The sequence below is a fragment of the Balaenoptera musculus genome, chromosome 20 (genome assembly GCF_009873245.2).
Source record: "Balaenoptera musculus isolate JJ_BM4_2016_0621 chromosome 20, mBalMus1.pri.v3, whole genome shotgun sequence".
In the NCBI taxonomy this organism is placed as follows: domain Eukaryota; kingdom Metazoa; phylum Chordata; class Mammalia; order Artiodactyla; family Balaenopteridae; genus Balaenoptera; species Balaenoptera musculus.
In genome coordinates, this window is record NC_045804.1 from 31,714,264 (window position 1) to 31,727,193 (window position 12,930).

The window sequence follows — 12,930 nt, forward strand, 5'->3', positions numbered from 1 at the left end:
ATTTTTCTATTTTACAGATGTCAGTAAGACCCAGCATTGTTAAGTGAGTCACGCAAGGCCTCATAATTAGGAACTAGACCTGGACCAGTCTATTTTGATGAACTCAGTACCAAATATACTGCTTGCTTCAATTCAGAATGACATTCTCTTTTTGAAAACTAAGCAAAACTAGTGCAGAGCTGCCATGTGCTATCCTATGTGGTATCCTGGGAGAAGCAGGGATTTTGGAGGCAGATAGTCTTGGGTTAAAATTTCTGCTCTGCCCCACTATCATTCATTTATTCATTTTAGAGATATTAATCAAATGCTTTCCACTTGGTACTGCCCTGGCAGGCACTGGGCATAAGCAGGGAGCAGGAAGTTGGAGCTACTGGTTCAAAGATCTTCTTGAACAGTGAACCATATTCACTGATGAGAATAAACCAGTAGTATGTAATGAAATGGGGGTGGAAAATGTTACAAAAAAGTAAAGAGGTATAAAGGGATAGAGAGATGGTATGGCAGGGAGGTATCCAGGGGTGTTGTGATATGTTTTAGATAATGGAAATCTGGAAAGCCCCACTGCCCAGAGGTAATATTTGAGTGGAGATAGAAGTGAAATGAGAGATTGCATCCTGCAAATATCTGGAGGAGAAATGGACCAGAGAGTGTTTGTTTCTCAAAGCTCAAGCATATTAGAATTTCCTGGGGAGCTCTAAGGACATCCCCAAGCCCTATTGTAGAGTCCCAGATATAATTGAGCTGGGGTGGGCCTGGGTGGTGCTTTTGAAAATTTCCCCTTTCACATGGAGGTTGATTATTCTGTCTTCTCTACTTCTGTTATGTTTGAAATGCTGGTGCACCTGCAGGGCCTGTTAAAATGCACACTAAGACCCCACTCCCAGTTTTGATTCTGTGGGTCTGGGTTGAGAGTTGGCATTTTACTTCTTTTCTCATTCTCCTTCCAATCCTTTCCTCTCTCCTTCCTCCTCCTCCTTATCTTCTTGTTCTTGTTCTTGATCTTTGTGTTCTTCTTTTTCTTCAGACAAGGAAACTGAGGTTTAAAGAAGTTCTGAGAAATATCTGGGAAAGGTAAATCTGTGGACACAGGAAGTAGCTTGTCTGGGATTGGGAATGGGAACAGGGAGTCACTGCAACTGAACAAGAGGTTTCTTTGGGGGTTACACAAATGTGTAACTTGTAGAATGTTGCATAACTCCATAAATTTACTAATAATCATTGAATTGTACACTTAAAATGAGTGAATTTTATGGCACTTAAATGATACCTCAATAAAGCTGTTAATTTAAAAAAAAAGATGTTATGAAACTCACCCAAGGTCACATAACTAATGAACTTGACTTGAAGTCATTAATTGCAACAGAACTTGGACTCGAAGCCAGTAATGTGACAGTAGAGTTCAAGGTCTATGATACAGCTTCTAAATTGTCGCTGACCTCTCCAAACATATCATTAGATAAGTAATAAGCTATCAGAGTGCACATAGCTATAACCAGGGTAATGATATAGTTTATCATCCCAACCAGAACACTTCTGAGTGAAAGGGGTGTTGTAAAATGTTTCACCAGGAAAAGTGTAAACCCTGTGATCGGTATATTGGGACATAGATCACCCTAGCTATAGCTCACAACCAGACACAATTTAATTTATTAGGTGTTTCGAAATGTATCCTCTCATTGGATCCTTGTACAAATTTGGCAAAACAAGAGTTATCTTCAGTTTATAGATGGAGAAGCTGAGACTTAGCAAGGGTCTTAGGTTCATAAATCCTAAAATCACAGAGCAGTTAAGTACCAGAACTATACTTTAGACCAGGGATTGCTGAATCTGTCATGCTGGCTATTTTTGAACAGTCCACAAGCTAAGAATGGTTTTTACATTTTAAGTTGTTGTATAAGTACCTGCATAATAGCCTCCATTTTGCCTTTTAGCCCTTAAAGTCCAAAATATTTTCTATTTGGCTTTTTATAGAAAAAATATTTGGGGAATCCTGCTTTACACCATTGCCACCACCACTTCCAAAACATGCAACCCAGGAAAGTTCTGAATTATTACAGAGTCATATTGCAATTCCACATGGAAGAGAGAAATCATTGTGTCATAAGCTCCAAATATATTATATTTTATTTTGAATCACATGCGCGTTTACCATTTAAGCTCAGACCACCCTTCAAAGTAAATCTGCCGATCTTGAACGCACTATACAGGACAAATACCAAAAGAATCTTAAATATATCATACTCAAGCTCAGAAAACCAAAAAGAAAGAGAAAATCTTGAAAGAAGCTGGGGGAGGGGTGCGGGAACCACTTTACCTATAGAGAAATACAAATGAGAACTACAGCAGACATCCCACCAGAAACCACCCTGAAAAAAGAGAGTGGAGTGAAATATATTGTTTTGAAAGAGATAAAACCACCGACCTAGAATTCTATATCCAATGAAGCTGTCCTTCAAAAGTGAAGAAGAAATAAAAACTTTTTCAGACAAATAAAAGCTGAGGGAATTCATCAACAGCAGACCTGCTCTGGAAGAAATGTTAAAGGGGAGGAAAAAATGGTATGGGTCAGGAAATCAGATCTACATAACATAAAAAGTGCCTCTTTTATTGTCTCAAAACCTTTTGCAAGGCATGAACTTTGTCTTATTCACCAGGGCTTAGCAAAACGCAGGCACGCAGTATGTCCTGAAAGACTGCTTGAATAGGTACATGAACCAACATTTTGGAGGTTTTTCTCACTAGGGTATATTAAAATAACCCAAAGGTAGCTATGGAAAGCTACCATTAGCTTGCCATTATCTTGCCATTTCTAAACTAAATGGCAAGATATGGTAGCTATGTACAACTCTAAGCTATTTTTTTGTCTGAAAAACATACTAAAAGTCCCAGGCTAAAATCCAAAGGTTCATATTCACATGGGTTTTCCTTTTCTTGCAAACATATATTCATTTGCATAGTTGCCATGAAGGGTAAAATAGCCTCCCAAAATAGTGTCAAGGAGTGGTGAGCTTGTGTCTCCCACTGGAGAGCCTGCTAGAACTCTCCTCCTGCCCTTAGGTGGTGATTTTGATATTAAAGGCAGGTTGGAAGACCAAGCAAGAACCATCCTCCATGTGGCCCAGTTCAGTCCCCGGCTCACCCAGGTATTGGTATGGTGTTATGTCTAAAGATCCAGAATGTCCAAATCCTTCCTACAAAGTCTCCTTTCCTCTCAAGGGTTCCCAAAGCCCAATGAACATCAAAGTTTAGTTTATTAATAGCCACCTCCTCTGACCCTCATGCAGGGATCTGGTGAAAGACAGGGTTATACCTGGAGACAGAAATGGGGGATCCTACTCACCGCTCTCTTTTCATTTCCCCAAAATGAGTTTACCAATGGTCCATACCCCATATTACCATTGTGTAGATTAAGTGGGATGACCCCTGTAAAGCACTCAGCCCAGGGCCTGGTATTCAGTAAGCACTCAATAAGCATTAACTATCACTGTTATCTTACCTAACTCTCTGCAGTTCTTCAGGATTAAATCTACTTTGTGTTCTTGGAGAGACATCAATTCAGATTTAGTCAGCTGTCTCTTCCTACAGTCTTGGTACACACTGCCCAGTGGTAGCTGCAGCTTTCATACCTGCCATTAGGAGTGATTCTCCTTGGTGAAAAATGCTTGCTTTTCATACCATCTGAACCTGTTACTTGCCACAGAAGGCTGGAGTTGGACAGCTTCCACAGTGGTAGATGGGGGAAGCTTCCTGACCCTTAAGGAATGGAAATGAGCTTTTCTATGAGAGGCAAAGAAAATTCAGTGCACACTTGAGGTTGCATTGAGAAGATTAGAGAGATGTAATTCATTGAGGCTATCTTGTAGTTAGTTATGAAATGCAGATAAATACAATAAATTGAAGAGAATGAATGATGCCTTTCTTCAGGTCAAGTGGCAGGGGTTAGGGACAGTGGGGATTACTTCTCTGTAGGAATTGCAAATGTCAAATGCAAACATTATGAGATTTTGACATTTCTCATATGTAAACACATTAGCTCTTACAGAATTTATTCTGCTTAGGACAAATAAGTGTACTATTGGCAGTAATGTTTCTCTAAATATTTCAACCCTATGAATGCAATTGAAAAAAATGCAGTTTTTCAATGCATTTCAATCACCATTGGTAAGAAACATAACAGCTTGATTTTTAGGCAAGTTCACAAGAAAAATAGAAGATCTCAAAAATCTGTGATGACATAAGCAAATTGCTGAAGTATTCCTCCACACCCCTTCCAAGTCTTCACTGATAAAGTGGAGATAATGAGATGCTTATTTCACAGGATTGTTGTATTAATCTCCAAGCACAGTGGCCAGTTTAGAATAGGTACCCCATAGATGGTAGTTCCCCCCCAAATGTGCATTATGTTGTAGTTCTGAATCCCCAGTTCTTTAATCTGGAAAAAAAAGAGATCATTATTATACTTACCTTATTAGTGATAATGATATCTAATACTTACTAAGTACTTATTGTGCACCTGGCACCACAGTAAGAACTTTAGATGGGTTATCTAATTTAATCCTCATAATCGTTTCCTTATGTAGAAACTCTTATTAGCCCTACTTTGCAGTTGAGTAAAGCAAGACTAGTAGGTGGAAGAGCTTAGACCACACTCGGACTGTGTCTCCAAGCCCATGCTATAACCACCAAGCTGTATTTCCTGGCTGCAGTGTTTTTGAGATGATTCTAGAATAATATATGAAAAGACAGCACAGCCCTAGTTCATTGAAGATAATATTCATCCTTTTTCCAGTCATTTTTTTTATAATTGTTATATCTTCTTGTTGGATTGATTGATCATTAGAGTGCCCTTCTTTGTCTCTTGTAGTAGTCTTTATTTTAAAGTCTATTTTGTCTGATATAAGCATTGCTACTTCAGCTTTCTTTTGATTGCCATTTCTTTTTTCCATCCCCTCACTTTTAGTCTGTATGTGTCTCTAGATCAGAAGTGAGTCTCTTGTAGGCAGCATATGTACAGGTCTTGTTTTTTGTTTTTTGTTTTTTTTAAATATCTAATTTATCAGAAGTTAAATTCATTACTTTTTTAAAAAAATAATTAATTAATTAATCTATTTATTTTTGGCTGTGTTGGGTCTTCGTTTCTGTGCAAGGGCTTTCTCCAGTTGCAGTGAGTGGGGGCCACTCTTCATCGCGGTGCACGGGCCTCTCACTGTCACGGCCTCTCCTGTTGCAGAGCACAGGCTCCAGACGCGCAGGCTCAGTAGTTGTGGCTCACGGGCCTAGTTGCTACGCGGCATGTGGGATCTTCCCAGACCAGGGCTCAAAGCTGTGTCCCCTGCATTGGCAGGGAGATTCCTAACCACTGAGCAACCAGGGAAGCCCCAGGTCTTGTTTTTGTATCTATTCTCCCTGTCTCTGACTTTTGATTGGAGCATTTAGTCTGTTTACATTTAGGTAATTACCAGTTGTATATTTTTATTGCCATTTTGTTAATTATTTTGGATTTTTTTGTAGATCTTTTTTTCCCTTTCTTCTTTTGTTCTCGTCTGTTGTGATTTGATGACTATCTTTAGCTTTATGTTTGGATAGCTTTATCCTTTTTTGTTTTTTAAACATCTTTATTGGAGTATAATTGCTTTACAATGGTGTGTTAGTTTCTGCTTTATAACAAAGTGAATCAGTTATACATATGCATATACATATGTTCCCATATCTCTTCCCTCTTGCATCTCCCTCCCTCCCCCCTTCCCTATCCCACCCCTCTAGGTGGTCACAAAGCACAAAGCTGATCTCCCTGTGCTATGCGGTTGCTTCCCACTAGCTATCTATTTTACGTTTGGTAGTGTATATATGTCCATGCCACTCTCTCACTTTGTCGCAGCTTACCCTTCCCACTCCCTGTGTCCTCAAGTCCATTCTCTAGTAGGTCTGGGTCTTTATTCCTGTCTTGACACTGGTTCTTCATGACCTTTTTTTTTTTTTTCCCTTAGATTCCATATATATGTGTTAGCATACTGTATTTGTTTTTCTCTTTCTGACTTACTTCACTCTGTATGACAGACTCTAACTCCATCCACCTCACTACAAATACCTCCATTTGGTTTCTTTTTATGGCTGAGTAATATTCCATTGTATATATGTGCCACATCTTCTTTATCCATTCATCCAATGATGGACATTTAGGTTGCTTCCATGTCCTGGCTATTGTAAATAGAGCTGCAATGAACATTTTGGTACATGACTCTTTGAATTATGGGTTTCTCAGGGTATACGACCAGTAGTGGGATTGCTGGGTCGTATGGTAGTTCTATTTTTAGTTTTTTAAGGAACCTCCATACTGTTCTCCATAGTGGCTGTGTCAATTTACATTCCCACCAACAGTGCAAAAGTGTTCCCTTTTCTCCACACCCTCTCCAGCATTTATTGTTTCTAGATTTTTTGATGACGGCCATTCTGACTTGTGTGAGATGATATCTCATTGTAGTTTTGATTTGCATTTCTCTAATGATGAATGATGTTGAGCATTCTTTCATGTGTTTGTTGGCCATCTGTATATCTTCTTTGGAGAAATGTCTATTTATGTTTTCTGCCCATTTTTGGATTGGGTTGTTTGTTTTTTTGTTATTGAGCTACATGAGCTGCTTATAAATTTTGGAGATTAATCCTTTGTCAGTTGCTTCATTAGCAAATATTTTCTCCCATTCTGAGGGTTGTCTTTTCATCTTGTTTATGGTTTCCTTTGCTGTGCAAAAGCTTTTAAGTTTCATTAGGTCCCATTTGTTTACTTTTGTTTTTATTTCCATTTCTCTAGGAGGTGGGTCAAAAAGGATCTTGCTGTGATTTATGTCACAGAGTGTTCTGCCTATGTTTTCCTCTAAGAGTTTGATAGTGTCTGGCCTTACATTTAGGTCTTTAATCCATTTTGAGTTTATTTTTGTGTATGGTGTTAGGGAGTGTTCTAATTTCATACTTTTACATGTACCTGTCCAGTTTTCCCAGCACCACTTATTAAAGAGGCTGTCTTTTCTCCATTGTATATTCTTGCCTCCTTCATCAAATATAAGGTGACCATATGTGCGTGGGTTTATCTCTGGCCTTTCTATCCTGTTCCATTGATCTATGTTTCTGTTTTTGTGCCAGTACCATACTGTCTTGATTACTGTAGCTTTGTAGTATAGTCTGAAGTCAGGGAGCCTGATTCCTCCAGATCCGTTTTTCTATCTCACGATTGCTTTGGCTCTTTGGGGTCTTTTGCATTTCCATACAATTTGTGATTTTTTTTGTTCTAGTTCTGTGAAAAATGCCAGTGGTAGTTTGATAAGGATTTCATTGAATCTGTAGATTGCTTTGGGTACTAGAGTCATTTTCACAATGTTGATTCTTCCAATCCAAGAACATGGTATATCTCTCCATCTATTTGTATCATCTTTCATTTCTTTCATCAGTGTCTTATAATTTTCTGCATACAGGTCTTTTGTCTCCTCAGGTAGGTTTTTTTTTTTTTTTTTTTTTTTTTTTTTATAAATTTATTTATTTATTTATTTTAGCTGTGTTGGGTCTTCATTTCTGTGCGAGGGCTTTCTCCAGTTGCGGCAAGTGGGGGCCACTCTTCATCACGGTGCGCGGGCCTCTCACTATCGCGGTCTCTCTCGTTGCGGAGCACAGGCTCCAGACGCGCAGGCTCAGTAGCTGTGGCTCACGGGCCCAGCCGCTCCGCGGCATGCGGGATCCTCCCAGACCAGGGCTCGAACCCGCGTCCCCTGCATTGGCAGGCAGACTCCCAACCACTGCGCCACCAGGGAAGCCCCTCAGGTAGGTTTATTCCTAGGTATTTTATTCTTTTTGTTGCAATGGTAAATGGGAGTGTTGTCTTAATTTCATTTTCAGATTTTTCATCATTAGTGTATAGAAATGCAAGAGATTTCTGTGCATTAATTTTGTATCCTGCTACTTTACCAAATTCATTGATTACCTATAGTAGTTTTCTGGTAGCATCTTTAGGATTCTCTATGTATAGTATCATGTCATTTGCAAATAGTGACAGCTTTACCTCTTCTTTTCCGATTTGGATTCCTTTTATTTCTTTTTCTTCTCTGATTGCTGTGGCTAAAACTTCCAAAACTATGTTGAATAATAGTGGTGAGAGTGGGCAACCTTGTCTTGTTCCTGATCTTAGTGGAAATGGTTTCAGTTTTTCACCATTGAGAACGATGTTGGCTGTGCGTTTGTCATATATGGCCTGTATTATGTTGAGGAAAGTTCCCTCTATGCCTACTTTCTGCAGGGCTTTTATCATAAATGGGTGTTGAATTTTGTTGAAAGCTTTCTCTGCATCTATTGAGATGATCATATGGTTTTTCTCCTTCAATTTGTTAATATGGTGTATCACATTGATTGATTTGCGTATACTGAAGAATCCTTGCGTTCCTGGAATAAACCCCACTTGATCATGGTGTATGATCCTTTTAATGTGCTGTTGGATTCTGTTTGCTCGTATTTTGTTGATGATTTTTGCATCTATGTTCATCAGTGATATTGGCCTGTAGTTTTCTTTCTTTGTGACATCTTTGTCTGGTTTTGGTATCAGGGTGATGGTGGCCTCGTAGAATGAGTTGGGGAGTGTTCCTCCCTCTGCAATATTTTGGAAGAGTTTGAGAAGGATAGGTGTTAGCTCTTCTCTAAATGTTTGATAGAATTCGCCTGTGAAGCCATCTGGTCCTGGGTTTTTGCTTATTGGAAGATTTTTAGTCACAGTTTCAATTTCAGTGCTTGTGATTGGTCTGTTCATATTTTCTATTTCTTCCTGGTTCAGTCTCAGAATGTTGTGCATTTCTAAGAATCTGTCCATTTCTTCCAGGTTGTCCATTTTATTGGCATAGAGTGCTTGTAGTAATCTCTCATGATCGTTTGTATTTCTACAGTGTCAGGTGTTACTTCTCCTTTTTCATTTCTAATTCTATGGATTTGAGTCTTCTCCCTTTTTCTCTTGATGAGTCTGGCTAATGGTTTATCAATTTTGTTTATCTTCACAAAGAACCAGCTTTTAGTTTTATTCATCTTTGCTATTGTTTCCTTCACTTCTTTTTCATTTATTTCTGATCTGATCTTTATGATTTCTTTCCTTCTGCTACTTCGGGGTTTTTTTGTTCTTCTTTCTCTAATTGCTTTAGGTACAAGGTTAGGTTGTTTTTTCGAGATGTTTACTGTTTCTTGAGGTAGGCTTGTATTGCTATAAACTTCCCTCTTAAAACTGCTTCTGCTGCATTCCATATGTTTTGGGTCATTGTGTCTTCATTGTCATTTGTTTCTAGGTATTTTTTGATTTCTCCAGTGATCACTTCGTTATTAAGTAGTGTATTGTGTAGCCTCCATGTGTTTGTAATTTTTACAGATCTTTTCCTATAATTGATATCTAGTCTCAGAGCACTGTGGTCGGAACAGATACTTGATATGATTTTAATTTTCTTAAATTTACCAAGGCTTGATTTGTGACCCAAGATATGATCTATCTTGGAGAATGTTCCATGAGCACTTGAGAAAAATGTGCATTCTGTTCTTTTTGGGTGGAATGTCCTATAAATATCAATTAAGTCCATCTTGTTTAATGTATCATTTAAAGCTTGTGTTTCCTTATTTATTTTCATTTTGTATGATCTGTCCATTGGTGAAAGTGGGGTGTCAAAGTCCCCTATTATGATTGTGTTACTGTCGATTTCCCCTTTTATGGCTGTTAGTATTTGCCTTATGTATTGAGGTGCTCCTATGTTGGGTGCATAAATATTTACAATTGTTATACCTTCTTCTTGGATTGATCCCTTGATCATTATGTAGTGTCCTTCTTTGTCTCCTGTAATAGTCTTTGTTTTAAATTTTATTTTGTCTGATATGAGAATTGCTACTCAAGCTTTCTTTGGATTTCAATTTGCATGGAATATCTTTTTCCATCCCCTCACTTTCTGTCCGTACGTGCCCCTAGGTCTGAAGTGGGTCTCTTGTAGACAGTATATATACGGGTCTTGTTTTTGTACGCATTCAGCCAGTCTGTGCCTTTTGGTGGGAGCATTTAATCCATTTACATTTAAGGTAATTATCGATATGTATGTTCCTATTCCCATTTTCTTAAATGTTTTGGGTTTGTTATTGTGGGTGTTTTCCTTCTCTTGTGTTTCTTGCCTAGAGAAGTTCCTTTAGCATTTGTTGTAAAGCTGGTTTGGTGGTGCTGAACTCTCAGCTTTTGCTTGTCTGTAAAGGTTTTAATTTCTCCATCGAATCTGAATGAGAACCTTGCTGGGTAGAGTAATCTTGGTTGTAGGTTTTTCTCCCTCATCACTTTAAATATGTCCTGCCACTCCCTTCTGGCTTACAGAGTTTCTGCTGAAAGATCAGCTGTTAACCTTATGGGGATTCCCTTGTGTGTTATTTGTTGTTTTTCCCTTGCTGCTTTTCATATGTTTTCTTTATATTTAATTTTTGATAGTTTGATTAATATGTGTCTTGGCGTGTTTCTCCTTGGATTTATCCTGTATGGGACTCTCTGTGCTTCCAGGACTTAACTATTTCCTTTCCCATATTAGGGAAGTTTTCAACTATAATCTCTTCAAATATTTTCTCAGTCCCTTTCTTTTTCTCTTCTTCTTCTGGGACCCCTATAATTCGAATGTTGGTGTGTTTAATATTGTCCCAGAGGTCTCTGAGACTGTCCTCAGTTCTTTTCATTCTTTTTTCTTTATTCTGCTCTGCAGTAGTTATTTCCACTATTTTATCTTCCAAGTCACTTATCCATTCTTCTGCCTCAGTTATTCTGCTGTTGACCCCATCTAGAGTATTTTTAATTTCATTTATTGTGTTTTTCATCGTTGCTTGGTTCCTCTTTAGTTCTTCTAGGTCCTTGTTAAATGTTTCTTGCATTTTGTCTATTCTATTTCCAAGATTTTGGATCATTTTTACTATCATTATTCTGAATTCTTTTTCAGGTAGACTGCCTATTTCCTCTTCATTTGTTAGGTCTGGTGTGTTTTTACCTTGCTCCTTCATCTGCTGTGTGTTTTTCTGTCTTTTCATTTTGCTTATCTTACTGTGTTTGGGGTCTGCTTTTCACAGGCTGCAGGTTCGTAGTTTCTGTTGTTTTTAGTATCTGTCTCCAGTGGCTAAGGTTAGTTCAGTGGGTTGTGTAGGCTTCCTGGTGGAGGGGACTAGTGCCTGTGTTCTGGTGGATGAGGCTGGATCTTGTCTTTCTGGTGGGCACATCCACGTCTGGCGGTGTGTTTTGGGGTGTCTGTGGCCTTATTATGATTTTAGGCAGCCTCTCTGCTAATGGATGGGGATGTGTTCCTGTCTTGCTAGTTGTTTGCAATAGGGTGTCCAGCACTGTAGCTTGCTGGTCGTTGAGTGAAGCTGGGTCTTGGTGTTGAGATGGAGATCTCTGGGAGATTTTTGCCATTTGGTATTATGTGGAGCTGGGAGGTCTCTTGTGGACCAGTGTCCTGAAGTTGGCTCTCCCACCTCAGAGGCACAGCCCTGATGCCTGGCTGGAGCACCAAGAGTCTTTCATCCACATGGCTCAGAATAAAAGGGTGAAAAAATAGAAAGAAAAAAAGAAAGAGGATGCAATAAAATAAAGTAAGATAAAATAAAATAAAGTTATTAAAATAAAAAATAATTATTAAGAAAAAAAGAAAAAAAATTTTAAAGTAAAAAAAAACAAAAATGGACAGACAGAACCCTAGGACAAATGGTGAAACCAAAATTATACAGACAAAATCTTACACAGAAGCATACACATACACACTCACAAAAAGAGGAAAAGGGGAAAAAATAATATATCTTGCTCCCAAAGTCCACCTCCTCAATTTGGGATGATTCATTGTCTATTCATGTATTCCACAGATGCAGGTATATCAAGTTGTTTGTGGAGCTTTAATCCACTGCTTCTGAGGCTGCTGGGAGAAATTTCCCTTCCTCTTCTTTTTTCACACAGCTCCCGGGTTTCAGCTTTGGTTTTGGACCCGTGTCTGCGTGTAGGTTGCCTGAGGGTGTCTGTTCTTCACTCACACAGGACGGGGTTAAAGGAGCAGCTGCTTAGGGGGCTCTGGCTCACTCAGGCCGGGGGGAGGGAAGGGTACGGATGCGGGGTGAGCCTGCGGCGGTAGAGGCCTGCGTGACGTTGCAGCAGTCTAAGGAGTGTCGTGCGTTCTCCCGGGGAAGTTGTCCCTGGATCATGGGACCCAGGCAGTGGCGGGCCGCACAGGCTCCCAGAAGGAGAGGTGTGGATAGTGACCTGTGCTTGCACACAGGCTTCTTGGTGGCTGTAGCAGCAGCCTTAGCATTTTATGCCTGTCTCTGGGGTCCGTGCTGATAGCCGCGGCTCGCGCCCGTCTCTGGAGCTCGTTTAGGTGGTGCTCTGAATCCCCTCTCTTCGCGCACCAGGAAACAAAGAGGCACGAAAAAGTCTCTTGCCTGTTTGGCAGCTGCAGACCTTTTCCCGGACTCCCTCCTGGCTAGCCGTGGTGTGCTAACCCCTTCAGGCTGTGTTCACGTTGCCAACCCCAGTCCTTTCCCTGCGATCCAACCGAAGCCCGAGCCCTAGCTCCCAGCCCCCGCCAGCCCCGGGGGGTGAGCAGACAAGCCTCTCGAGCTGGTGAGTGCTACTCGGCGCCAATCCTCTGTGCGGGAATCTCTCCGCTTTGCCCTCTGCATCCCTGTTGCTGCGCTCTCCTCCGTGGCTCTGAAGCTCCCCCCCTCCGCCACCTGCAGTCTGCGCCCGGGAAGGGGCTTCCTAGTTTGTGGAAACCTTTCCTCCTTCACAGCTCCCCCCCACTGGTGCAGGTCCCATCCCTATTCTTTTGTCTCTGTTGTTGCTTTTTTCTTTTGCCCTACCCAGGTACGTGGGAAGTGTCTTGCCTTTTGCGAGGTCTGACGCCTTCTGCCAGCATT